This window comes from Pteronotus mesoamericanus, unplaced genomic scaffold (genome assembly GCF_021234165.1).
Source record: "Pteronotus mesoamericanus isolate MK-2021 breed Mesoamerican mustached bat unplaced genomic scaffold, CSHL_Meso_final contig_557, whole genome shotgun sequence".
NCBI lineage: Eukaryota > Metazoa > Chordata > Mammalia > Chiroptera > Mormoopidae > Pteronotus > Pteronotus mesoamericanus.
Window position 1 is genome coordinate 7,309,006 of NW_026555200.1, and position 27,597 is coordinate 7,336,602.

General features: G+C 51.1%; 1 protein-coding gene across 1 annotated transcript in view; it reads right to left on the bottom strand.

The window, feature by feature from the left end:
• The window catches only part of CAMTA1 (calmodulin binding transcription activator 1), a 723,509-nt gene that overhangs the window by 323,656 nt on the left and 372,256 nt on the right, over positions 1-27,597 (bottom strand). The window lies entirely within an intron of this gene.

The window sequence follows — 27,597 nt, forward strand, 5'->3', positions numbered from 1 at the left end:
TTAAGTAAAATAAGTGTTAGTTGAATACAAGCACTGTGATGCTATGACAGTCAATCTGATAGCCAAGACAGCTACTGTGTGACCAGCGGGCAGGGGGCATCATACAGTGGAATATGCTGGACAAGGGGATGATGCATGTCCCAGGTGGAACAGAGCAGGATGATGTGAGATTTCATCACGCTACTCACAATGGTATACAATTTAACAAAAAAACTATTTCCAGAATTTTCTATTTAATAATTTTGGACCACAGTTGACTGCAGGTAACTGAAAACCACAAAAAGCAAAACTGCAGATAAGGAGGGATTGTTGTAGTTCTGGCTCTATAATTATTAAATAAATTGAATCGATAGTTTAAAACCTTCTAAAAAAGAATTCTCTAGGCTCAGATGGTTTCACTGATAAAATTTACCAATCATTTAAAGAAGAAATAATACTGATTCTACACAATCTCTTCCAGAAAATAGAAGATGATAGAACACTCCATTATGAGACTAGCACTACCTTAATACCAAAACCAAACAAAGATAGTACAACAAAAGAAAACTACAGCTCAATATCCTTCAGTAACATAGAGGTAAAAATCCTCAATAGAATAGTAACAAGTGAAATTCAGCAATATTAAAAAAAATTAATATACCATGACCAAATGGATTCTATCCTAGAAATGTAACAATAGCCATACGTCAATGTAAACCACCATATTAACAGTTTATAGAAGAAAAATCGCATGATTATATCAAATGATGCAGAAAAAGCATTTGACAAAATTCAACATTCATTCATGAAAAAAGTGTCAGCAAAATAAGAATTGAATGGAACTTCCTCTCCTTGGTGAAGGGTATTCATAAAAAAAAAATCTACAACATCATACTTAACGGTGAAAGACCGAAAACTTTCCCTCTGAGACTGGGAACAAGACAAGGAATCTCGTGACTCATATTTAGTATTATACGGAAGTTCTAGCCAGTGCAATAAGGCAAGAAAAAGAAACAAAAGTCATATAAATTAAAAAGAAGAAGTAAAGCTGCCACTATTTTCAACAACATGACTGTCTACATAGAAAATCCCCCCTCCATTCTATCTAAAAATTAAGGCAGCTAGACCTCAAGTAAACTTAGCAAGGTCACAAGTACAAGGTCAACACACAAAAATCAACTGTATTCCTATACACAAGCAACAAACATTTGGAAAAAATGTTTAAATACCGTTTATAATACCTCCAAAATTTTTGAAATACTTAGGTGTAAATCTAACAAAATTATTACAGAATCAGTATACTGAAAACTACAAAATACTGGTAAATAAATCAAAGCAGGCCTAAATAAATAGATATACAGTCATGGATCAGAAGACTCAACGTAGTATAGGTTTTAACTCTCCCCAAATTAATGTGATATCAATCAAAATCCAGCAGAATTTTTTGTAGCCATTGGCAAGCTGATTCATAAATTTATGTCAAAAGCAAAGGAAATAGAATAGACAAAACAATTTTGAAAAAATCTAAAGAAATTTCATTATATGATTTAAAGAGTTATTATCAAAATAGTGTGGTATTGGTGAAGTGATAGACATATGGATCAATGGATAGAATATAAAGTCCAGAAATAGACCCTGATTGATTTTTGACAACGGTGCAAGATCATTCAGTAGATAAAGTTGTTTTTGTCAACAGGTGGTGTCATTAAAATTGGTCATCCACATGCAAATAAAACCAAAACAAACCAGCAACCTTGACCTAAACTTTTTTATACAAATTAACTAAAAAGAGATCATATATCTAAATTCAATATACAAAATCATACAATTTTTAGAAACATCAGGGATAGTAATTGTGACCTAAGACTAGGCAAAGATTTCCTTGAAGTGACACCAAAAGACAGATCCATTTTCAAAACTGATAAAGTGAACCTCATCAAAATTTAGAACTTTTGTTCTGTGAAAGGCTCTTTTAAGATAACAAAAAGTCAAGATGTAGACTGGGAAAAAATATTTGCAAGTCACTTTTATGACTCAACAGTAAGGAAAAAAACAATTAAAAATGGGCAAAAACCTTGAACAGGTACTTATTAAAAAGAATATAGAAATGAAAATGAGCACATAAAAAAACTGTTCAACATCATTAGCCATTAGAGAAATGCAAATTAAAACACAATTAGATATAAGTATACATCTACTAAAATAGCCAAACACACATATACACACACAACCAAAACAACAAACATGGTTTATCAGTTTCTTACAAAGTTAATCAAACATTCACCATATGACACAACAATCCCATGCCTGGGTATTTACCCCGGAGACAGAAAAATTTATGTTGAAACAGAACGTGTGTCCAAATGTTTGTAGCAGCTTTATCTGTGATCACCAAAACCAAGTTTATTCAGCGAATGAATAACCACACAGCGGACCGTGCACACAGTGGAGCTGGACGGAGCACAGCGACCCAGGTGAGTCACGGAGGCAGTCTCCAAGTTCCGCGCTGGCCAGGCCCATGTGTCAGACATCTCCACTGTAACAGTGGAGAGCAGTTATCAGGGTTGCAGGGCAGGGTAGGGGCGTGACTACAAAAAAATACCAACCAGGGTTTGCTTTTCTGTCTGGATGCTTTCTCTAACATTTGCTAGAAAAATAAACTAGCAAAGTAGCCTTCTGAAAAAGAGGAGTCAGGAGGGCTAGCTCCGTGAGTACGAAAATGTGTTATGTAACTGTGCTCAGTGCGATAGCATGGCAGGAGGGTGTGAGGAAACAGACAAATCATTGAAACACTACAGACAGTCCAAAATCAGATCTAAATACAACTGGGACAGAGAATACACATGCCTGTCAACAGATAAAAAGGGGGATTATCTGAATAGCTTAGGGATATCTGAGTAGCTATCTAGGAAAAAACTGGATACTGACAGTAGCCTTTCCACCTTCATAAATTCCAAAACAATCAAAGATTTACATTAGAACAATATGAAACCTTTATAGTTTTAGAATAAGTGGGTTGTGGGTATGTGTGTGTAATTTTGGGGTAAGAAAAGACTCTTTCGCCATGCCACACACTTTGGAAGCCAGGAAAGAAAAAAAAACTGATAAATGGGACTATTTAAAAATTTTTTTGAGCAAGAAGAAAACAATTTTTAATAAAAAACTTAGAAACTATTTATAATACATATCATAGAAAAAGGGCTAATTTCTGTAATATAGCGAGAGCTTCTCCTAATCAGTAAGACCTACAACCTAATACAAAATTTTACAAATGTGTGAATACACAACTCAAAGAAAAAGAAAATATGTTCAGCTGTCTTAATAATAAGATAAAGGCAAAGTAAAACTATAAGACAACCTCTTGTATATGTCGGAACCACACAAATAAAGCAGTATGACAACACGTGGGTAAGGATGTGAGGAAACAGACACTGCTGTATCATGTTGGTTAGAATGCGATTTAATTCAGCATTTATCCAGCAGCAGAGGGATGATTAAATTAACAGTGGTACATTCGCTGGGTTGAATGCCAACCAGCTCCCAACTCAAGGCCTCCCACTTGCTGTCACAGCTGGGAAGCTTCTCCCAGCGGCTTCCACATGGCTCCTTGCCCTCATGCCACCTTCTCAGTGCAGTCTTCCCTGACCTCCCAGCTCACAAGTGCCCGCTGCCTGTGCCTTTTAGCTGCTATATTTTTCTTGATGACACGCACCGCCATCTGACACTCTAAGGTATACATGTATTTTTGTTTCTTACTGTCCGCCTCTCCCTCTAGAATGTGTGTCAACAAGGGCTGCTGCCTCCTCCGCACCTAGAACAACGCTAGACACACTCTAGCCACTCAGTAACACCTCTCGCTAAGAATGAGACCTCCCTTTGCGTACTCATGAAACCAAACCTGTAAGTTTTAGTGTTAAGTTGAAAAAGCAAGGTGCAGTACGTGTGCAGCATATGCTATGTGTGTGCGAAAGAAAATGCAAGAGAAGTGCCCATCTCTGGGAGGGCCAGAGAGAGGGAGGGGACCACGGCAGCCTCGGAGGAGAAGACAATGCCCCGGTCAGGGTGGGCAGGAGGCCTTTCCTATCTTCTGAATTATGCATTATTCCTTCAAAGTGTGCATGATATATAGTTTAAAATGCTAGATTTTAAAAATATGGAAGTCCTTTCACCAACAATACCATTTCTAGAAATTTAAGAAAATAATCCGACAGGTACACAAAAACATGTTTAAAAAAATCTGGAAACAATATAACTGAGGGCCATGCTCCTAACAAGGAGGGAAGGGCTCACGCCATGAGCTCAGCCACAAATGTTGGTCATCAGACAGCAAGAAATCAAGTCATAATAAGGGTGGCTATAACAGTTAACATTTACTGCATGCTTAATGTGCGCCAAGCACCACTTTAAATAAATGCTTTTCCATGCAGGAACTCATATGATGCCCCCATTTGTGCCAAAAGAGAGGCAGGGGCATGCCCCACTCACTGATGAGGAAGCTGAGGCCCAGCGTTCGCTCAGAACCATCCTGGCCTCCCGCAGCACCCGGCACCCTCCGCTCGGGGCCCCGTCTCCCTGCACTGTCATTGCTCGGCAATCGTCCGTCTCCTGAGCGGACGATGCCCATTCTCAGATGAATCCAGCCAGGAGTGACAGCCTCATGCCGTCCTGAAACGTGGCAGGGCCCCTGAACCTGTCCACTGAATCCACAGGGACAGCAAACAAAGGAAGGGTGCCAAGCAGGGAAGCCCAGCACCAGAGAGGCGCTCCCTGCCAGGGCTCCCCTTGACAGGGGAGACCCTCGCGAAAGACTCCCAGAGGGAGATGCCCCAACAGGCTCTAACCAGGAAAGAGACAAAGTCCCCAGGTCCTCCCCACGGCAGCATATGCACACGGAATGACACCTCGCCACTGCCGATATTACAGGCGCATCTTTCATTACTCTCAGCACGGCGTATTTATAATTCAGCGGCGTGTAAAAATTTATAAAGGCACGGCTAGGGGTCGGTCAATGACAGCTACTGTGGCAGCCCGTATTCAGTGCATTTCTCATGTCACGGGAATCTGGCCTGGAACCGACTGCTACATGCATGAAGCAGGGGATGAAAAGAGGGGGAGATGGGTTAGGGGCTTTGAGACCAAATGTTCCTAGTCTCACGCAGGCTGTCCCCCGACTGTCAGTGAGAGGCGAAGGCAGACGCGGAGGGGGTCGAGGGGCATCTCTCAGCGATCCAGACGCAGGAAGCCCACTGCCCGCCGGGCTTCAAAGAGGAAAGCTTTCTGATGGAGAATAATTAAGGCAAGAGGCCCCCCAAGAGAAAGCAGTCGAAGTGATTGCTGTATTGACAAATGCATAATTTTATCTTAGGAAAAGAAATCCGCTGCCTTTCCAGAAGTGAGTCCTAAAATAACTGCCTTTCAAGGACCAGCGTCCTAGTTGAGTTATTCGTTGGTGGCTGCAGATGAGCCAGAGCGGGTCCTGGACATTCGGCCTCAAAGCCACAGGTCTGGTCTCACAGCTCATCAATCCCACGCTGGACACGTGGGGCGACAGGGCGGCACCGGGGCCCAGCAAGGCCCCGGAGCTCGGAGCAGCCCAGCTCCAGGTGGAGCCTGCGAGGCGGGAGCCCCGGTGCCGCAGGAGACGAGCGTCGGCTGGACAGCTGCGGCGACAGCCACCCTTGGGCACTGGACAGGGCGGGTGGTGGTGGCCCTGCAGCCAGCCTCCCAGGGGCGGCCCCCCGTTGTCCCACACTGCCCCTTGCCCCTGCCCCACTCTCCAAAGATGAAGAGAGTTTTGGGTTTTCTTGTCCTGCCCATACCATGGGGAAGAAGGGAGAGGACTTCCAGGCAGCGGTCACAGAAGTTATCCACTGCCAGGCTCCAAGGGTCAGGCAGAGCCCAAAGGGCTGCCCATCCAAGCTCAGAGGGACTGTCCCCAGGCACCAATTGGTGGACCCCCTACACATACCAAAAAAGCTGAGAAACCAACCATAAGAGCCGCTGTCCTCCCCACATACAGGGCCAAGAAATGTGATAAACAGTCATCTCTTTTCACTGAGTACAATAATTAAAGCGGATCCATACTTTCAAACCATCACCCGGAACAAGTCAAAGCGACAGTACAAATCAAAAAAGAATAATTAAAACCCATGCTTCTCACAGTACCACAGAGTAAGGCAATTATGAGGCACTTCTAATGAGCAATTTATGTGATTTAAAAAGTCAGCATCGTGATGTGCAAAGGACACCTCGAGTGAGTTACTGCCGGTGACTCACTGGACTTTGATCCCTGGGCCTGGCCCCTGTCCGCTGTGACTTCTCTGTCACCCTCTCCTCGTATTTCCGAGCTCCCGGGTTATAGCTGAGGAAGATTTCCGCCTAAGCTCAGACTGCGACTCACATTTAGAAAGCACCTTCGATACCGACTTGCAGAAGGGATGGCGGGTAATTGCCGCTAGCATCCAATGTGTGTGCTCTATCTCATCTATGATATGCAATTTAGAAGCTATATTCTAGTAAGAGAACTTTATGACTTGCTGTCATGATAAATAAAAGTTTATGGCATAATGGAATTAATATTTACTTTGAGTGCAACACAGACTATTCAAATAAAGTTGCTCTGGAATAACTTTAAACCAGGAGAGTTTGAAAATGTCACCAACCGATAACGGGACTTGAATTCGCTTCCCCTTATTGCCTGCCAATTACTTTCAATCTTTCAATTTTCTGGTTCAATCAATTCCTATACAATTTTCTAAACAAGTACTGTAGTTAAAACCATGGGTGTTAGATGTATTGTATTAAATGTAGAAGGTGCCGCTGAGTGGTCGCACGCACAGGGGTAGGGCAGGAGAGGAGAGGGAGCGAGGGCGGGGATTCAGCCTAGAGTCAGGTCAGAGGTGCTGGGGGCCGGAAGAAGGGAAAGAATGTGTTCCAACCGCATCCTGCTAAAGCAGCTGTTTTCACAGGTGCATCTGTGACTCATCGGACATTCAATCTGCTGCTTTCACGTGAAGGGGAACTTTTAAAAAATGTTATCTCAAATCTAAACTATGCAGTGACTGCCTCAGTCTAAAACAAATCCACAGCAAGCAATCCTTACTCGACTGTAAATTACAACTTACTTAAGGTGCAGGGGGGCAGTTAGTCCAGATTCTAAGTGAAGCGGAGCCGCAGTCAGGCTCACCGTGAAGCCAACAGCACTGACGCCTCAGGGCCCCCCGCGTGGCACGGGCCCCTCCTGAGACGCTAAGCCTGATCTCATGTTCATAATTTTGTGTTGCTTATTCTTATACAGGGTCCCCAAATCTTATTGGCCTCAGAACCCATAAAATTAGGATCTGCCCCAGGTCAGAAATAAACTTATGCTTCCAAGCAAAACAAAACAATCCCTTAGGAGGAGCTGGCTGTTGTGTCCTGTGTCCTGGACACAAAGCGCTCTCCGTCAGGCGTGCGTCAAACGCACGCATGGTGTGGGGAGCGCTGCCTGAAGGTGACCAGGGAGGCGGTGGAGGCAGAGGGCTTTATCTGAGGCTTCCCGGAGACAAGACAATGGCCAGCCTCTGACTCAGGGGAGCCTCTGGCTTAGGGTGAGGCTGGAAGCCCGCTGGGTCTGAGTCATGCAGCAGCAGGAGGCAGGCTGCCCAGACGCTAAACAAGTGGGAGAACTCCCGAGCGAGCGCTGATTGGCAGGGTGGGCCACGCCCCCACCTCTCTCCCTACACCGTGGTCCACAGAGGATTGTCATAAGGGGAGAGACTGCTGACGATGCTGTCACAAGGCCAATACCAGAGCTCTTGCTCAAAGGCTGAGATGATTTTAATAATATTTGTAGATGTACAGAGTGCCTTTAACATAATGGAATCAAGTCATTATTTCAGATACTGCTTTACTACATAGAAGCGCTTTGCTACTGGGCTCCTGAACAGACAGTCCATGAACATAAGAGTGTGCTGGGTGGGGAACCAGGGTCTCTGCACTTCCAGCTCATGTTTTGAATCAGGATTTTCAGATACTTAAGATGAGAAATCAGGCCCAGAGAGGGGAAGGTGCTTGTTTAAGGTCACACAGCAAGTCAGTGGGGAGGTAAGAGGCAAACTCCAGGCATCTGACTCGACTACATCTGCTCCTTCATCAAAGCAAGTGGTCTTCCCAGTTCTCTGCAGTGGAAGGAATGAGCCAGCCGTGCACCTGGAGCCTGGAGGGGTAGAGAGGGGTAAGGCCGAAGCGCTGACTGCCCGGGGGCTCGTCTCGAAGGTAGGCGACGCCCATCTTGGCTCTGGCCAAGCTCTGGAACGGTTCCTGGGTCTGCTCTGAAGGCCTGGGTCAGGGATCTGGGGCCATGCCTGGGACATCTTCAGTGCTTATGAAAAGTTTGCTGCGTGAAGGATTTAGTGCGTTTCCATTATAGAATGCATCGGTAAATGCATAAGTGACCCCCAGATAGAGGTGACATACACGGCAGACTTTGATGATCCAGGGCCACATGGGCAGCAGACTCCAGAATGTCCCCACTAACAAGCGACAGGGCTTCTGCTCCTGGAGGTGGGAGGGTGGGCCTATGCTCCTGGATGTCCCAGAGAGAGAACAGGGCTGGGGGCCCTTTTTAATTCACAGCCAGAGAAAAGACAGTCACTGTGTCTCCAGCAGAAAGTACATTCCTGGGGACTCCAGGGGCTGGGACAGCGCCTGCCCAGTGCCTCTCCTTGAGCAGCAGAGGGTCTCTGACGTCAGGAAGAGGGGAGCTGTCCCACGCAGGAGCACAGGGGCCAGGCCTCTGGGGAAGCCTACTGTTGCCCCTGGGGCCTCCGCAGGCCCCCGGGCGCCCCCAGCGCCTCTCCTGCAGGAGGCCCTGCTCAGGCCTCAGCCAGCGTGTGGTCCGCTGTGCAGGGGCGTCCCGCTGAGTCTTCCTGCTGAGAACTCTTCCCTGGGAGAGCCCTACAGGACCAGCATCCAAGTGCAACTGCAAAGCCTTCACAGTGGCTTTGTTCAATTCAGATTACAAATCACCTGACTATTTCACTTCAGCCAAAAGGGCTGCCTCGTATCACACGACAAACACACAGGGAACTATCCCCAGTCAGGGTGATGATTTGGTGCAGGAAATGAGCAGAAACTGTCCATGTTCACTCAGAGCAGCTTGGCTTCCAGCTACAGTGAAGTGACTGATACTGGACCTGCCCTCCCTCTGGAAACATCCACGAAACAAGACAAAAATATCTGAGGCTCCCCTTCCTGGGCCCAGGACAGCGGGCCAGTGAAAATCCGAGGACAGCCAGGCCTTGCAGGCCTGGACTCTAGGAAGAAGGGGGCCGTGGAGAAGGAGTCTCCCTGGGGGTGTCTGGGGTGCCTGGCCCAGGGCAGAGCTGCCCACACGCAGGGTGAGACGGGACAGCAGCTGCAGCACTGAAAGCTAAACGAGGACCTTAGAGGTCATGCGAAGCTGGGGCGTGCTGAGCCCTGGCCTAGCTGAAGAGGAGACGGCTCACTGAGGGCCTGCAGCCTGCATTAAGGACTCCAGGAAGTCTGGGTCGGAGGCGTAAGGCCCATGTCCTTGAGAAAGGGCTGGAGCCTACAACTAAGGATGAAGCCCAAACAGACCAGCCTAATGAAGGCTGCAGCCAAGCCTGGTCCGACCCAGAGGGTCTGCGGGCAACTGAACCACCTGTCAGAACAAAACAAACACTGTTTATGGCAAACAGCACAAGCCACGCTCACTACAATGTGTCTTCCATGATATTTAGAAGAGGCAATGTTCACAGATTGAAACTGGTCTACAGATTCAACTTCATAATCAAGAAGAGATTTTTCTAAAGGGGAGGAGAAATTACTTTTGCAGAACTACAGGCAGCTTTGCAGCCTCTGCACACTTGACCTCCACCCCGCCCATCGCCTCTCTCCAGGCGTCTGACAGTTATCCACGGCCGCCTCCTGTCCACTCAGTTCCTAGGCCTCCACACTGGCCTCCCTGCCCCCTTGTCTCCCTTTCCTTTGCTGGCTCCCCCTTCTTCCAGAAAGTGCCCTGGGGCCTCAGTCCCGGGTCACCATCTCTCCCTTACATTCTTCCCCTCAGTTCCCCTGGATGGCCGTCTGCAGCCGCTGCCTACAAGGTCTGGTCTCTGGGCTGCCTGCTCCCTGAGCCCTGGGCTTGGATACAGTAGCCGCTCAGCACCCACACTCAGATGTTGCATTTCAAGTGACCAAAACATAACTCTTGGTTTTCTCCCCCAAACCCATGCCTCTCCTATAACTCCCTGTGGCAGACACGGGCACCGCCCTTCGCCCCGTTTCTTAGGCCCTGACTTTGGAGTATTTAACGTCTTTCTTTCCCCTTGCCTGCCCCTCATCTAAGTTATCAAGGACTTCTGCCATCAGTGTCTTCAAAGCGCGTCCACGTCGGCCACCTTCTCTCTGCCGCACTGCTGCTCCCGCCCTGAGCCACCCTCTCCTTTCGCCTGGCAGGCGGGAGATGGCTTAATTGTCGGGGGAGCGTGAGCGCTGCAGGCAAGCCGTGTGGGGTCAGAGCCTGGCCCTGCCACTCGCTAGCTGCACAGCCTTGGGAAAAGTACTCAGTCTCTCGGTGGTTCATTTTGCATCATAAAACGGGGTTCCCAAGAGCCCCTACCTCTCTCAGAAGCCTGGTACAAAAGACCGGGGTGGGGGGGCAAGAATCCAAGAGACGCATTCCCGGTGGCTCCGCTCGCTCCTCCCGATGAAGCAGGATGCTGTGCTGCGCGTGCACTGTGGACGGGCCACAGGCAGGAGCAGGTGGTACCCAACACACAGCTGGTGAAGAGCCAGAGCCTTGTCCACCACAACCTCCCCACAACCGCTGCGTGGGCCTGGAGGAAGACCTCAGCCCTCCTGGACGCGGCGATGGCCACAGTCCCGGCTGTCACTCCAACCGCAGCCTCACGAGGGCCCTGAGCTGCTGGGCCCAGCCCAGCTGTGCCCAGGCCCTGAGCCCACACAAAGGGTTAGGTGGTAGCGGTGTGTTTCTGTGAGCTGCTAAGGTTCAGGGCCACGGTAACACAGAGATAGGCAGGTGACAACCCTGCCTTCTGGGTGGCATGAATCCCCTCCTGGATGGGGTCTGTCCCTTGTCCATCCCCCTACTGCCAGGGCAGCAACCAGGTGCGGCTATAATCTGTCTCACTCACTTCTGGACCCCCAGGAACCAGAGCCCTGCCATGGCAAACACTTAGAAGTATTTGTTGAACAGATGAATAAATGTCACAAAGCTGGCCTTTTCCCGTGGGGCCGTGTGCTGCTGAAGTGATGAACCCCCGGAAGCGATCCGGACTAGGCTTCTCCCTCCACGCTCCCAGACTCAGCGTCACCACCATCCGGTCGGCCAGCACGCGCTCTTCAGGTCCTCGCCACGACCCTCACCACTGTGCATACCGACAAGAAGCCACCGCAGACCCTCCCCAGGGAGTCTCAGCCTGCTTGACAGGAGAAGGCCAGCTCCCAGGCCACACGCGGAGATGCCATGCGAGAGACAGGCCCAGAACGGGGCCCTTGACACCACTGCACGCATGTCTGTGAGCCACCCCACACGTTCCCACCTCCAATCCCAGCAGGGCAGGTGCCCCTGGGACCCCTGCTCCACAGACTGAAAGCTGATGCCGAAAGGAATGCAGCCACTGCTCACGGCTACACAGCAGGTGAGCGGCAGAGCTGCCTGCTGGGCACCTGAAGTTGGCCTGTGAGCCAGGGCCGCTGAGCGTGCCGCGGGGCCAGCGGTGGGGCGGGGAGGGGCGCTTCCTCCTGGGCTGGGCAGGGTGCGGGGAAGAGGCCGGCACGAGGACAATCTTGGAGACCAGGTCACGTGCAGAGGGAAGTGGCGGGGCACATCTCAGAGGCCATCAGGGAAGGATCCCGGCAAGGGTTGCCACTCCGTGACTCCCCTGGGCAGGGTGGGTCCTCACCCTCAGGCTCGCAGTGTGTCTGCGGAGTGTCAGAGAGACCGTCCTCCCTCTAGCAGGGATAATATGGAAATGCCCACTCATGAGCAACAGGAAATCACTACTCCAGGGACCAGAAGAATGCGGCATGGTTTGGAGCGTTCTCTCTGGAAAACCAAAGAAGAGGTGGGCGGTTCCTACGCTGCAACGTCTCGCCACAGAACGTGTGCGTGGCAAGCTGCTGCCCGACTGCCTGGCCTGGAACTCTGCTGCTCTGACCCCTCCCCCTGTCTGTCACTCAGGTGCAGTCCAGTCCTGGGGCCCGAGGGCCGCTGCCACACTTAATGCCAAGTGCCGCTGGGGTTCCCTCCTTCCTGCTCTTGGAAGAAGCTCACTGTGGCCCCCAACATTGACCTTGGCGAGTGGCCGGCGGTATCTACAGGGATCAGACCTGGCGGACCAAAAGCAGCCTCGCCCGCAGACTGTGAGGGCTCGGCGCACCGCCAGAGGGGTTCGCCCCCGCTGGCTCCTCTGCCCCTGCACCTCCGGGGCGGCCCATTCTGGGACGGCCTTCTCTAGGCACCAAGATTAACTGGTGCCCTCCGCACAAGATGGAGGCAAGCCTGGGGGACTCTGGGCTCAGGGCTCAACCATTCTTCCCCCAGGAAATGCCAGCCACTGCTATCATGCTGTCGTGGGAGCTGTAACAGGAGGGCAGCAGGAGGCTGCTGGCAGGCGCAGGAAAAGGATAACAAACGCCAAGTGCTCGTGACTACAGACGGGATTTCCTCCAACGAGCTCCGGAGGCCCCATGGGGTGTTTCTGAGTTTTTGGAGAAAGGTGGGGGGCGGGCAGGGCAGGGTAGAGCAGAGCTCGGGGTCTGGCCGCAGCGTGAAAACTCATCCCCAGAGGAACCCCAATCCATCGAGGCATTGAGCTGGGGTAATTCATGTCTAGACTCCCCATCAAGGGCCCTAAATGGGATGCAATCCATTTTCACTACCCCTCCAATCACGTTGAAATTTTTGGAGCATTTTGTCCCAACAGACGAAAGGAACCACTGCATTATGAAAGCCACAGTGATAAATACATTTCCCGGTAGATGGCGAGAAAGCAAAAGACAAACCAAAGCAGGCAGGCGTGCCCAAGGACCACAGAGCAACCCGGCCTCCACCCCACCATGCTCTGTGCACTCCACGGATCGGCTCATTGTGACCCTTCTGTCTTGGCTGGCAAACAACCGACAGGACCCACTCACCCAACACCGGAGTGACCCCAGCCCACAAGGGCCTCCAGGTGCGGAGGGATGACTCTCGCGGCTGGCCCCCTGCCCGCACATATCTTCCCTGCCGTCGAGGGCCTCACCGCAGCTTCCGGGAACGGGGTCTCTGGTCGCTGGGACAGGCTGTGCTGGTGGTTCCACCCTTCATCTGGCCTCGTTCGTTCTCCAGCCCTGCCCGCCCGTCCCCCAGGAGCCGCAGAGTCCCCATGGAAATAGCTGGGCTCCAGACCTCCGCCGCCCAGCAGGGACCAGGCCCTGCGGCTCATGCTGGCTACTGGGACGCGGCTCTCCCCACGGTGTCAGGAGAACGGGACCAGGACTGGCTTTCCAAGAGCGCACTCCTGACACCTCTCTGGTGGGGGAGGGGTGGCGGGCTGGGGTGGGGGCGAGGGCTGTGCAGGAAGCCCTGTGCCTGTCTCCTAATAGGGCAAGCAAAGCCGCAGAGAACACTGGGCTTGGAATTAGGGGTCCTCTGGACGGGAGCTGGGGCCGTGACCGCCTTGTAGCACCAGCATGTGTGGGCCAAGTGGCCAAGCTTTCTCAGCTGTCCGTGAGTGTGGCATAGCACTTAGATGCAGCCCTCGGTGGCTTCCGAAGGGCCGGGAAGAGGTTTCTCCAGGAGGAATTCACTCAGGATCAATTCAGAAATTTAAGCCAGAGCTGAGCTTTGAGCTCCTCTCTCCTGAGCGCCGAGGGCGGGGGTTCAGCATCTAGGCTGACAGGCCTACGACAGCAGCGGTGGCAGCGAGGACCGGCCCTCAGAGATACGGAGTCTCAGAATGAACAGCAGGGCTGGGTGATGGAGCTGTGGGGGTTTGATTCCGCCCCCAGCCTCTCCAGAGTGTTCAAGCAATTCCCGTAAAGATCCTCAAGAGACACGCACATTTGCCAGGGCCGGAACACAGGGCGGCTTCCAGAAAACACAGAACGTTGGCTCTGCCTGCTAAATAAGTTCTTTCAAAAAACTTCTTTTTCCTTTTTTCAAGCTGCCAGTATGTAAAAGCAGCTCAGAACTGATCCCCAGAGAGGGCTTAGTCCAATAAGCCTCCCCCCAGCGCACATCCCAGGAAGCCTCAGGACAAGCCGCCGCCGCCACAATTCAATCTCCATATATTTTATTTTTAAAATATTTCATTTCTGGCCACCCATCCTTAGATCTCCAATTTGATTTAGTTTCTATAAATGGATTTTTCATAGTGTAGGTGGAAGGTATATTTAATTTCAAATTTCTGCAAACTAAAATAGTCAATATAAACGTCAGAGTGTGTTTTCGCCACCCACCGTCCCCGCGACGTGTGGGCCAGCTTGGAGGTGGGCATGCGTGCCCTTGGACAGCATTCTCACGTTTCCATGTACAGAGCCTGGGCAAAACAGTGGGGGAAGCTGCCATCTGGTTTTCTTCCCTGCACCACTTTCTGTTTCCAGACAGTTGCTGGAAAGAGGAACGCGCCTCTAGTGTTCCAACTAAAAAGCCAAATTTGGGTGGCAACCAAAAATGTCTGATGGTAACGCGGCCAGTAGAACAGAACCAGGCTGGCTGCCCTGTCCACACTGCCACCCACTCCTGGGCTAAGTTCTCTGCTCCGCCCCATCTGCCAGCCCGGGAGTAAAACATAAAGCCCTATTTGGTGAGCTTCCCTTGTAAGGAACTAACCTGGGCCCAGGGGACCAGCAGGCCCCTTGCTCAGTGTGACAAGGAGGGTGCGCTTGGAGCAACAGTCAGCCCTCTGGGAACAGGCGCTTAGCGCACACCTTCTCCCCACAACTCCTAGGAGTTGTGCATTATCGATTCCATGTTAGATGAGGACGCTGAGTGTTGCCGAGGCCCACTGCTGCTGCTGACGACTCCGTGGCAGAGCTGGGCCAGGCTAGCTTCACAGCCCAGGTCCTCCCTACCAGCGAGCCGGCGCTCTCTCTGCTGTGCACCGCTCTGCAGAGGAGCCCCACGAGGGGTGGACCCGCCACAGTGCAGCTGCCTCCGCATTTCTGCCCGTCCTCGTCCCCACCTCTTCTGGGGTGGGCACCGTGTCAGCTCCCAGAGCGAAGGCCCACCTGGGACTTGGGCGGGCGCACAATGAGGAGACCAGATTGTGCACCCCCTGGCCCGGCATGGGGCTAAGGCTCTGGTGGACGCCGAGGACCAGAAAATGGACTTGGGAGCCTATACTGTGCACTCGGCACCCAAGGGCCAGGGCAAGTCCCCATCCTGCCATTGAGCTGAGCAATCCTAGATGTCCTTTTACCTGTGAGCCTGTCTCCCCACCTTCCAAATCCTGGGAAATCCCAGAGAAGCCAAGTCTAAAGAAACCTCCAGAGACACACTGGTAAAGGCACAACTGAGAAGTGTCAGGGGTTTTCCAATGACTGGAGCTTCATTCTACTGCTGTCCCCAGTCTCAGGGGAGGTGGCAGCCTCCCGCTGACTGTCCTGAAGTGATGATGGAGACGGCGGTGACAAAGATGATCACATGGATGTGAAGGATTTACACGTATGCAAGTCAAACTGAAGAGAGCAGTCCGTTTAAAAGTGGAGAAAACATTTAAAATTCATCTCAGCACAGGCTGGAAGATTCGGGCACCCAGTCCCCTGGTGGAGTCGTTTCAGCACATCTGTTTGGAAATTCAGCATGGCTTCACAGAGGCCCAGTGGCATGGTGCTTCCCACAAACACCATGGCCCCTAAGACATCCTCACTAAAGGACAGCAGGGGACCAGGTGACGAGCAGTAGCATGCACCCACCTACAGCTTCGTTTCCCAGCCCACAGCTGCTCTTGCTGAGGATGCGGGCAACCCAGAGGGAAGAGATCACAGTTTACAGTCACCTCAACCCACAGAGACCACGGCTAACGTGGGAGAAGGCCTCCACCACGTGGGGCCCTGGCAGAAGCGGAGCTCTGAGTCCCTCACCTCCACCCGCCTTCTGCCAGCCCACATCTGTGCCACACCGGCTGACTCTCCCTTTTGTGATGACTCTGATGGGAATGCCACACTTTCCATGGCGGTTATACATTCCCTACTACTTCAAACACACCTCGTATGTCCCCAGTGTATGGGGCTGTGGTACCAATTACTGCAGAAGCCCAAAATCAAGGTGTGGGCGGCCTGCGCGCCCTCTGAAGGCTCATGGGGCAGAGACTTCCTGTGTCTCTGCTTCCAGTGGCTACTGCAGTCCTTAGTGTCCCCAGCTCATAGACACATCGCTCCATTCTCTGCCTGTCTTCACACGGTGCTCTCTCCATGGGCCTGTGTCCAAACTTCCTTCTTCTTATAAGGACAACAGTCATCAGATTAGGGTCACCTTAACCTAGTATAAAACTCATCTTGATCAATTAATTACATCGGCCAAGTCCCCATTTCCAACTAAGGTCACATTCTGAGGTTCTGAGTGAACGTGATTTTGGAGAGATACTATCTAACCCAAAACACCCACAGCAGCCACAAACGCTGCAGGTGCAGAAGCACCCTCACTTCCCAGGCGAGGCCACGGGGCCGCATTCCTCTCCTTCACCTATCTCACAGCAAAGGGTGCTCCTTCCTGTCCAAGGTCAACCCTCCACCTGTGACCTGAACCTCTTGCCTTCCATTGTCCTCTGGGACTGGCTCTCAAAACTGACCCATTCCCTTGACTCCACACTCTCGTCCCTTCTCCTCACTTCCCTCACCCAGGCACACACAAAGACCCCCGACCTAGCCCAACTTTGTCTCTACTGCCCCATCTCTCCCTTTCCCACCAACTGTTTCACAAGAGCAGCCTGCACTGACCGCCTCCACCCCTTCCCACTCTCGCCTCAGCCCCCGACGTGCTGGCTCGGCCCATCACCTGTGTGCTTCCCAAGGGCGCCAGCAACCTCTAGGTTACTGTCCTCTTACAGTCGTCTTCCCCTGCCTGCTCCTGTTGCATGTAACACAATGACCCAGCTCCTCCCTCGCAACCCTTGATTCACCGTTGGCCTGGCTGCATCCAGCATGTGGCCCTTCTTCTGGGCCTTCATCTGCATCCTTCTTTTCCTGCCTCTTCCCCTCTATGCCTGTAACCCCAAACTCTCTATTGACTTAATGACCCGCATCATACCTCTGCCATTCAACCGCTGTTCACTAAGCATTAGGGTAAGCACAACGCAGAGATGCATGTCCAACATTGGTTCTAAAACTTAAAGTCTAGTAGAGAAGACAAATTGCACAACCAACCACAGTGCCAAAGAAAAACAGGAGTAAAGTGCTCTGGGGGTTAAGGACATACAGCGACCCCATCCTGTGGGGAAAGCACTTCCTGTGGGCTGGAGTGTTGAGTGTTCCTGTAAGAGCGCAAACTTCAGAGTCACATGTTCCTATTTATGGATCCTGGCTCCACCATTACCAGAGTGAGTCAAGGAACCTCGGTACTTCGGGTCCCTCATAGACAAAAAGAGGTAATAATGGCAACGAGTCCACGGGGTTCTCTAGAAAATTCACTGAGATAATATTCCCAGGTAGAGGCTGGCCAGATGTTCATCAGTGCCATTTCTTCTTCCCAGGCAAAGGAAGACTATTTTCGCAGCCTCCTTTACTCTTAGATTGGTCACGTGGCTGAGTTCTGGCCAATAAAACGATGGTAAAGTAATGGATACTGCTTCCAGACCTGGCTCTTAAAACACCTTCTCTCTCCTTTGTCCTCGGGGCTACCAAGGCCCCTAATGGTGGAACCACACAGTGGAAGGCGCAGGATCCCAGCCACTGCCAGGGGAGAGCCCCTCTGGAGAGATGTTTGACTCGGGCTGGGTTGTACTATGAATGAGAAGTAAACCCAGATCAGATTAAGCCACTGGTATTGCAGGGTTTATCTGTTATCAGGGTACAACCCAGTGTATCCTGGCCCACACAACATGTAAAAATATTTGCTATGATGGTAATGAAGGAGAAGGAGGAAGGGGAGGGAGGAGGGTGGAGAGCCTTGGTTGTAACAGCCCAACTCAGCCTCAAGAGCCATTTGGTACGTATGAGTTAGAAATCACATGAGACCAGGCATCCTCCAAGGTCTCTGTCCTCAGATGACAACGGTGCCCCATACCTGCAGGATCACAATGAAACGAGACCCAGTGTGAACCTGAAAACACTTTACCAGTGAGGATCACGTTCGGCCTCACTCACACTAACGCAGCCAGGTGAGCATCCTCGGCCAGGGGCTGGGCCCCCGGCCACACACAGGCCCTGCCCTGGGTTGTTCACTGTGCCCCAGCTGCCCCTGTGTGCTGGAGCTCCCTCTGTAGCGTCTGCCTCCCTCCTGCCACCCCCAGAGCCCGCTCTCATTGCCCAGTGGCTCATGATAAAAATAACTCAGCTCTCCCTCATTCTCTGAACTCCCCCCAAAGTCGCGGAGTCTCAGGGCAGGGTGATCGCTAGATGGAGTCAGATGACGTTAATTTATGTCACTGGAGGAAGTCTCAGAGCGGCAATCACCATCTTCGACACTCATAGTAGAAAGAGTGGGAGTAGCAGCTCCAGTTTCTATGTACTGAGGACTAATTCAATGAAAGGCAGGAGGCTATACTCCACACACAGAACCTGCAGTCCTCAGAGCCCCTCTGTCCCCATTTTCAGAAGGGGAAACTGAGGCTCAGGGAGGTTAATTAACTAGCCTGAAATTGTACTACTTATGAATGGGGAGCTGGAATTTTCACGCAGGCTGGGGTCAGTCTGCACCCCACAGGGCTTCCCAAACACATACCCGGGGTATCACCACGAAACACAGTGGGAGTCGTGGACTTGGCTGCAAAACTGCTCCAACACTTTCCCTTCTGGGACGACAAAGTTGTGTCTGTCTGCTCTCAAGTTAAAAGAAAACAAAGAAGAGGAAATTGACTCTTGCTAGTCCTCACGACCTACTTCGTCATTAGCAGCTGTGCCGATGGGTAACATAGAGGGGAGCTGCCTAAACAAGCCACCACTGAGGGCACATTGGCCCTGTCCTGCTCAGGCGGGCAGCACCCCTCCCTGGGCCTCGTGAGGCCGCCCGTTTCCAGGAAGGCTGCTTGAGTGTGTCTCCCCACACACGGGACAGGCGAGCTGGGAAGCCCACTCCACGTTGCCATCCCTCTGTGGACAAGCACTCTGCGCTCTCTGCGAAGGAGCCCCCAACACCAGGGCTACATGGCCTGGCTGGGAGGCTGGGAAGGAGCAGTCGAGCTAAGACCTGGGAACACATCAATTAGGGAAGAGGAAGGGGACATGTCCCAGGCAGAACAACGTGGTGGGTGGGTACACGGGGAGCCAAGAACTGAAGGAGCACAGGACAGAAGCCACACACAGCCCAAGGTGAGGCTCAAGGGACAGCGGCAACTGCTGCCTTCAACGAGGCTTACTCCATGGCAGCGGGCCTGTGAGCGTTTTGCCATGTGAACTAGTGAGTCTCTTACCACAGCCCCTGCTCTACAAAAACAGCAGCAAATTAATAATAACAAGAGCAAATACTGAAATAGCCTTTCTAGGTGTCAGGGCTGCCTAGGAACAGTGTCTGTGACTGACTCACCTGATCCTCGTGGACAAGATAAGAGAACTGGAACATAGGGAATGGACGTAAGGTAGAATGCACAAGGCCCCCAGGCGGGAAAGGAGGTGTGGGGACTCCACCTGGGCCATTTGGATCTGGAACCCCAGCGTCCAAGCAGGTGGCTCTAACTCTCCTCCGGACCAATGGGGTTTGCCCTGTGCAAAGGCCCTTGACGGCAGGGTGCAGACGGACCGGGGCGAGAGGCGGCTCAGGCAGGCCACGGGGAAGGGCCACGTTAAGTCCAGGTGGTAGCCTGGGCTAGTGTGATGGCCGAGGGGTGGTGGGGAAGGGGGTGGGCTTGTGAGCTTCATGAGGTCAGAGGATTGGGTTTTTTTGGATAGGGGCTGATGGACTAGAGTGTGCTGAGATCCACTCCCAGGTTTGGTTCACGTAACTGGATGGACAGGGATGCCTTTCACTGAAATAGAGGCATGTGAAGAGGAAGGTTGTGCGTTTGGTTTGGACGTGCTGAATCTGAATGGAGAGGTCACATGCACAGCGGGCTATGCTGCCTGCTGCTCAGAGGGGAGGTCTGTGGGAACCAAGAAGTGTGAGCAGCCCGTGGGCAGGGGCTTGGGGAGCCACAGGGCTGCCCGAGACAGCCTCGGGGGGTGGGGGGTCCAAACCTGGATGGCTCCGTAGCCCAGACAGTACACAGCCACTGACAGTCAGGACTGCAAGAGACAGTCAGGGACTTGGGGAACCTCGCAAAATGTAACATTGCATGGAAAGTTGGCATCGAGGCCCACGTGGGATGTCTGACAGGCTGGATGGCGGTATATACGCTGTGCTTCCGAGAGGCTGGGGGAGGGGAATGTCCAAACCCTTAAAAGTGGCGATATCGAGGGACAGGATCAGACTTATTTTCTTTGTTCTTCATTATGCTTTTCTACATAATCATTTATTCAACAAACATTTGTGGAGGACCATGGTTTATTTAACTAGTTCCTTACTGTTAGAGAATTAGGAGATTCTAAGTTCCATGACTATCCATACCGCCACAACGAGCACTGTCGTACTTAACGAGCACTGCTGCACATAGATTTTGTGGACGTTTCTCTTAATTTCCCACGGGTTCCCCATGGCCCAAGGCAAGAAACCAAACTGCCCCGCCTCCCGCTATAACTAAACGTGGCTGAGCTTCCTTTCCTGCGAGTCCTTCAGCCTTCAAGTCAAGTGGCTCTTTAGCCTTAGACCACAGCCTGAGTGGCAAAGGAGGGGCGAAAGAGAGGTCGCCAGGCCACTTGTCAAGGCAGAGGACCCCGAGGAGAGGAGCTCCGAGGAGGGTTAGACAACTCTTAGTGATGTTCCTGGGAACTCCACCGAGGGGAGAGGTGAGCCCTGTCTGCTGAGTCAACTGAGGCCACTGGACACCCCGCTGCAGATGGGGGGAGGGGCAGTTATCAGGCTGGCGAGAGTCACGCGAGCAGGAGGAGGTTTGTAGCAGGAGAGAAGGCCAGACTCGGGCCAAGGCCCAGCGTCTGTGGGCTGCGCAGCGCAGGCTGGCCCCAGGCTGCTGCAGAGCCGGGGAATGTTGCCCCAGGAGATAGGGGCGCGGGCCCAGGGCGCGGAGCCCCGGCAGAGCGTCCCTCAGGAGCTCTAGCGTGAGGGGGGGGGGGGGGGGGGGGGTAGGAGGGTGGTTTACTGTGCTCCACCAGACAAAAGCCTCCTTCAACCTCCCCTCCTGGAACAACAGGGCGCCGTCAGCCTGCCTCGACTGCTTGGGGAAGGGGTGGCCGAGGAGGGCCTGCTCTGCTCCCGGACACGCCCTCTGCAGGGGCAGAACTGCTCATAAAGCCAGCATTTGTCGGAATAACAGGATTCCGGGGGCTGAATGCGCCACACGTGGGGAAGCGCTGGTTCCTGACATCGTTGGCAAGAATGAGGAATTGGTTCTTACTTGTTCTACAAACTAATAAGTTTGGATTTAGACTCATTAAACACGCACACGAATTTCTTTCTTACTCCTTCCATAAACAACACACACGCGCGTACACATACATACACCCACCCACCCACCCACCCACATGGATTTGGAAGATTTTGCCTTGACAATTTAAAAAACACTTAATACCCCATGAAATAAATACAAGCTGGTAAATTGAATGGACAGTGATATTAAAATATTTCATTAGATGCTTTTTATGCCAAATTAAGCTGCTGCAATTATATTGATATTCATGGTCGGCATTAATCTAAAACTATTTTAATACTTTTTCTAATTTAGCATGATTAATTCTTTCATTTAAGAACATACTCATTTTCAAGTTTTTGATTGTTTTCCTCTCCTGCTGCTTTGATTCCTCTTTGTTGGAATATTTAATTCACCAGGGATTCATACTCAAAGGAATGGAGTCTAATTTTTCAGGACGTTTACCTGCCTGGGAGTAAAGGTCTTCCTCTTGCTTCTACAACAATCTCTTCCATCGTGTGGCAGACCAGGCTTTTGACACATTAGCTGTAAACGACTGCAATTTATTAAACATATACCTGCAACCCTGACGCCCTGGGGCCATTTTTTAAAGAGATTCTTGAGTCAGTTGCCTAGATTAATATTCTGCCTAGTTATAAATAAAAAAAGCTATGAGTCTGTGTTTTAAAAACTGAACTAATGCCTTTCACGTGACGCCTGCTGCCAGCAGGGGACCGGAACTCGAGGGGCCCGAGTCAGGTGCAAGAGCGAGGACGCGGGGCCAGCGCCAAGCTAATAGCTTTTCTGTGGGAAGTTCATCAACGGAATCATTAGTTTTGTGTTTGTAAAGAATTTGGCTCTTTAAGTCAAAACAAATGTGTCACATTTTGGATTCTTCTTTACGAAATATTTGTTTTTGCTTTTCAGCAGTTGTCTCCTAATTTGGTTTTAATAATAATAATAATAATAATAATAAAAAGTATACAAATCACAGGGCCCATTTCTTTGTCCAAGATGCACCACACCGTTGTAGCATCAATTACTCAGACAATTTCAATCCATCCAGACACTAATGTCATTAGTCCATGGAGAACCTTTCGAGATAATTTACATAGAAACTGCCTTTACATGCTAAATGAAAAATGTGCAGCTCCAGTCGATGGGATTTGAATTACAATCCCACCACATGCAGGTTGGCTTTATTCATCCTATTTATTAAACAGGAAGAAGGCGATGCAGTCAATTATGAAGCAATTACCTGAACAGTTACTTCAAACCTGGGCCACACGGCAATTAGAACGCTCCCTGCCCCCCAGGAAGACCATGCCCTTGGTAGCTCTTCTGGACATTCACGTGGCGCCAAGAGGCCGCCCGAACCTCAAGGGCCGCCACCGCAGGCCCGCAGAGAGGCTGCCTCTGCAGCAACCCTTCTTACAAGGCCAGGTTTCTGCATCCTTGGGGCTTGGGTCTTGCCACAGAGGCTGGGGCTGGGGGATCATCACAGCGCCCCGCAGTGAGCCAGGACAAGCTCTCGAAGCACCTCGTCCGAGGCCTTTCCCAGCGGGCGCCATGCGGAGATCCAGAGGGTGTGTGGTGACTGGCCAGCAGGCAGGCAGAGGCGGGCAGTGCATGGCCCAAACCAGTGGGCAGGAGGCCTGGCTGTGCCTCAGGCCGGGGAGAGCATGGTGCGGGCTTCCGTGCTTTGTTGTTATTGTTTAGGGCCAGGCATTTCTGACATTTACAGGAAGAACGGCGGTCCAATGGCCTTTATAGATGCTGCAAGGTTTCTACAGCAACCAAGGGCTCCTACAATGCCATGCCCTCCTCTGTTCTGGGCCCGCCTGGCACAGCTCTGGGAGCACCCCTGCCCTCCCTTCCCACCTGGGGGATGCTGGCTGCTAAGGATCATGCTCAGCAAGTCCCTCCTGTCTATTCCAGGGACCCCCTCAGCCCAGCCTTCCCCTCATTCCCCAGAGCAGAGGCAGAGGGAGTGGCTCTCAGGGTCCTGCTCCTGCTTTGGCTGGCAGTTTAGCATGCAGGCCAGCATCCCTGAGCCCCGCACAGGGGGTTTGGAAGTACAGAAAACAGCTGCTGGAGGAGAAAGCCTGGTCCGCGGTGCAGCGAGGTGCAGAGTGGAGGGCAGGAGGCCACCTCTGCGGAAACCTGACCGCTCTGTCTGTGGTGCTCTGACAATGCTCAGAGCCGCGTGGAGCAGCTGCTCCTGGTGCCGGGCTGCTTGACATTCTGCTGGGAAGGGAGCAGCGGCTCTGGAAGGATGACTTGTGTGACATATGACAGCTTTCGGGGCTGCTGGTCCCTCGGCTTCACTGCTCTAAGACCCCAGCCATCTGTAGCCTCTCACTTCTAAGCCTGGGGCCCGGGAATGTAAAACGGAAGCGGGAGGAGAAACTAACCAAAAAAGAAAAAGAAGAAATTTTAAAAAACGGAGAGAGAAGGAGAGAGAGAGGGGGGGGAGAGAGAGAGAGAGAGAGAGAGAGAGAGAGAACCAGAACATCTGTTTTGAATAATGAAAAGTCCCTCCTATTCGAATCTGCACCCCACCCCGAGTCCATCCTCTGATCCATGTTTTTAAAACAATAACATGACGCCATGCCCGCTCACACCCTCCTCATGGCCCCTTTGCCCTTCTAAAGGCCTTAACACAGCCTGGGAGGCCCGCGAGGCTCAGTCCCCACCCACCTCTGCGGCCTCCCTCCTCACTGCCCATTCTCCGTGCCCACAGCACACTGCTGTCCTTCCTTCCTCCTGCCCCAGGGCCTTTGCACAGGCTTCCCCTGCTGGACCGCCTCCCCGCTTCTCCTCCCCACTCTGCCACCCCCACTCATTGGCACTCTCAGTGAGACATCACTCGTTCAGAGCTGCCTGTCTGATCCTCAGATTAGATCAGACCCTCCTGCTTCAAGGTCCCTGAGTTCCTACACTTTTCCTTTATGGCCCCAACCACAGTTGTTTTCACACAATCAGGAGATGACATCATGTCTCCTCTCTCAGCCTGGAAGCTCCCAGCCCTGGGGAGGGGCTCAAAATAGGTCTAGGATGAGTGAAACCCAAAGCCAGGGCCGTCGGAAAGAGAAAGGCCTAATTCGAGTTGAAACTCCGTGACTGGAGGTAGAGATGCATGTGAGCTTTGGGGTAGGGTGGTCTGCGCTCCAGTCGCAGAGCTGCTGCCCACCAGCTGGGCCGCTGGCAATCGTTCGAGCCCCACCCGAGCCTCAGCGGCCCCCGACCCCCGCTGAGACACTGCTGAGTTGTCCGGCCGTGAAGGTCATGCCTGAAAAGCACTTAGCCTAATCAACAGTAGTTACCACCAGTACTTTTATTGTGGTTGTTATTATTAAATGGCTGAATGGCAAATGGAAAACTTCTCACCTCAAAACCTCAAGTGCAGGCGGCTCTTCCACCCCATCTGAGCTAGAAGAAAGCATCATGCCATACATAATTCTTGCCAAACAAAAGATTTCCCCCATCACTAAGTTAATAACGTTACTATCAACTACGTGCCCTGTCCGTGCCATGTCCTGTGGTGTGGAGTCCATCTGTTTAAGCAGCGGGGCCCTGCAAACACTGTTTGTAGATGAACTCAACCTTTCCAAAGGATGAGCTACCTCATGGACCAAATGTTGAGGTGGACACAGCCCTGACCTGGCATTGTTATTCCATTTCCAGGAATGTGGCCAAGGAAACAACGGGATGAGGTGAAAAGCCTGGTGCAAAGTAAGCCCTTAAATATTTGTCGAAGGGTTACTGAACAAATAGGAGGATGTTACGGTGTGGTTTCTAATGGCAAACAGGAGCGACGCCATCGATGTCTAATGGCAGTGAAGAGGCTGAATACATGGGATCACACAGAGCCATGGAAAGTGATGTAAATCGCCTAACACGGAACTGAGTGCAAAAAGTGAGTGCAAAATGGTGTGCATGACATAATCTCCCATGTTAATGAAGTGTGTGTATGTGAAAAACCCATAGAAGGGTGTGCAGCATAGTTTCAATAACGGGACTTAGGGTAAATTCCATCTCTTCCCATCTCTCTAAATTACCTGATGGCATGTGTTCATTCTGAAGCCCTAGAAAAGGGCAAGGTGTGCGTATTTTGAGGAGGTAGAGACGGAAGGGATGGCATACACTCTCTGCCGTGAGGGGCTTCTTAGGAAACTCAGTCTGTCCATGAGGCATTTAAGAATGAGTCTGCCCTGTTCCTATGTTTTATTTTCTGCATAGTATGATGTTTTGACATCTTTTTATAAACTACTTTGCGGAGGTCCATCTGGCATGTAAAAAGCTGCACATATTTAATGTTCACTACTCAATGCGTTTGGAGATGAACCCCCACCCGCAACTCCACCACCACCATCGAGGCCACAGGCACACCCATCACCTCCCAGGGCTTCTTCCCGCCGCTGTCATTATCATTATCATTATCATTATCATTTTGTGTGTGTAGCAGGAACATCTGACATACAACCTGACCTCTTTTAAATAAACAGTACAGCACTGTTAGCTACAGGCACTGCTGTGGAGCAGAGCTCCGGAGTGTCCTTATCTTGCTTAACTGAAACTTAAAAGCCTTTCTGGCTGGGGGAGCCTGTCCCTGGGGGTTAGCCAACCCAGGGGACTGGAAAGGGCTCAGCCTGGAGCAGGTCTTTGATATGCAAACCAACGCCCCCCCACCCCCCCCACCCCCCCGCGCCAGCTTCCTCAGTCCCTTACATCCCAGGAGACTATGTTCTTCTGCCTTAATAACTCCTGAGTCAGGCACCAGGCCACGAGGGACCGTCCCTATAGCTGGGACCCCACCAAAAATATTCAAACTGCCTCATCTTAAACTGCCCACCCTGCCCTGCTTTGCCTTTCCCATGGAAACTCCAGTAAAGGCCACGGCCTAGGTCCCCCCTCCTATCGCACCTCTGCCCCTCCTGGGCTGCTGTCTTTTCCATGTGGCCCGGCATGGCTTGCGCCCAGTTCCTAGGACATCCGAGTATAGTCAACTGTTTTCTCGAGCTTCTCGGTGTCATTTCTAGTGGTCGAACCTTACTGACCATCAAGACCCAGAGCTATCCACCACCCCGACACAGAGACCCGGAATCTGTGTGTCTGAGACATCAACTCGATGACTGCCATACCACACTGTCCTGGTCACTGTGGTTTCTGATAAGTATTGAAATCAAGCAGTCTAACTCTTTTCACTTTATCTTTACAAACTCTTTTAGCTATGCTAGTCATTTTTGTGCCTTATATACAAAGTTTCTTGTCAATTTCTACCCCAAGGCAAGCCCGGTGGAATTGTGATCAATTGTGATCGGGACTGCACTGAGGCTATAGCTCAGCTTGGAGAAAACTGCTGTCTGGATCACACTGAATCCTCCAGTCCCTGCGGAAGGTGTGTCCTGCCACTGATTTAAGTCTTCTTTAATCTCTCCCAGCAACGTTTTATAGTTTTTCAGTTGATACATATTTTGCTGATTTTTTCCTAAAACATTTCAAGTTTGTATACTATTTAAATCATACATTTCTCTAAACTGTACATTCTCTAACTTATTTTCCAAATGTTCATTTCTAATATATGGAAAACATCTGTTTTTTTTGTATATTGATCTTTCCCCTGTGGCCTTCTTAACTGCATCCACTAGTTCCAACAGGTTTTCCATAGATCCCCCAGCACCTTCCATGCACTTGTGCATGTTATCTGGTAACAGAGTTTCACTCCTTTTCTTCCCATCTGTGTGTATTTTGTTCCTTTTCCCTGCACTGCGGCACTATGAAGGGCCTCCAGTGCGACACTCCGTAGAAGTGGTAAGAGTGGACAGATGGGCCATGTCCCAGTCACAAGTCAGACAATTTTGTTAATTGTTTAAAACAATCAACTTCTGGTTTTATCGTCTTTGTGTATTATTCCCCTATTTCATTTAAGTTGATCTTTTTTATTTCCTTCCTTTAGCATACTTTGGGTTTAGTTTGCTTCTCTTTTTCC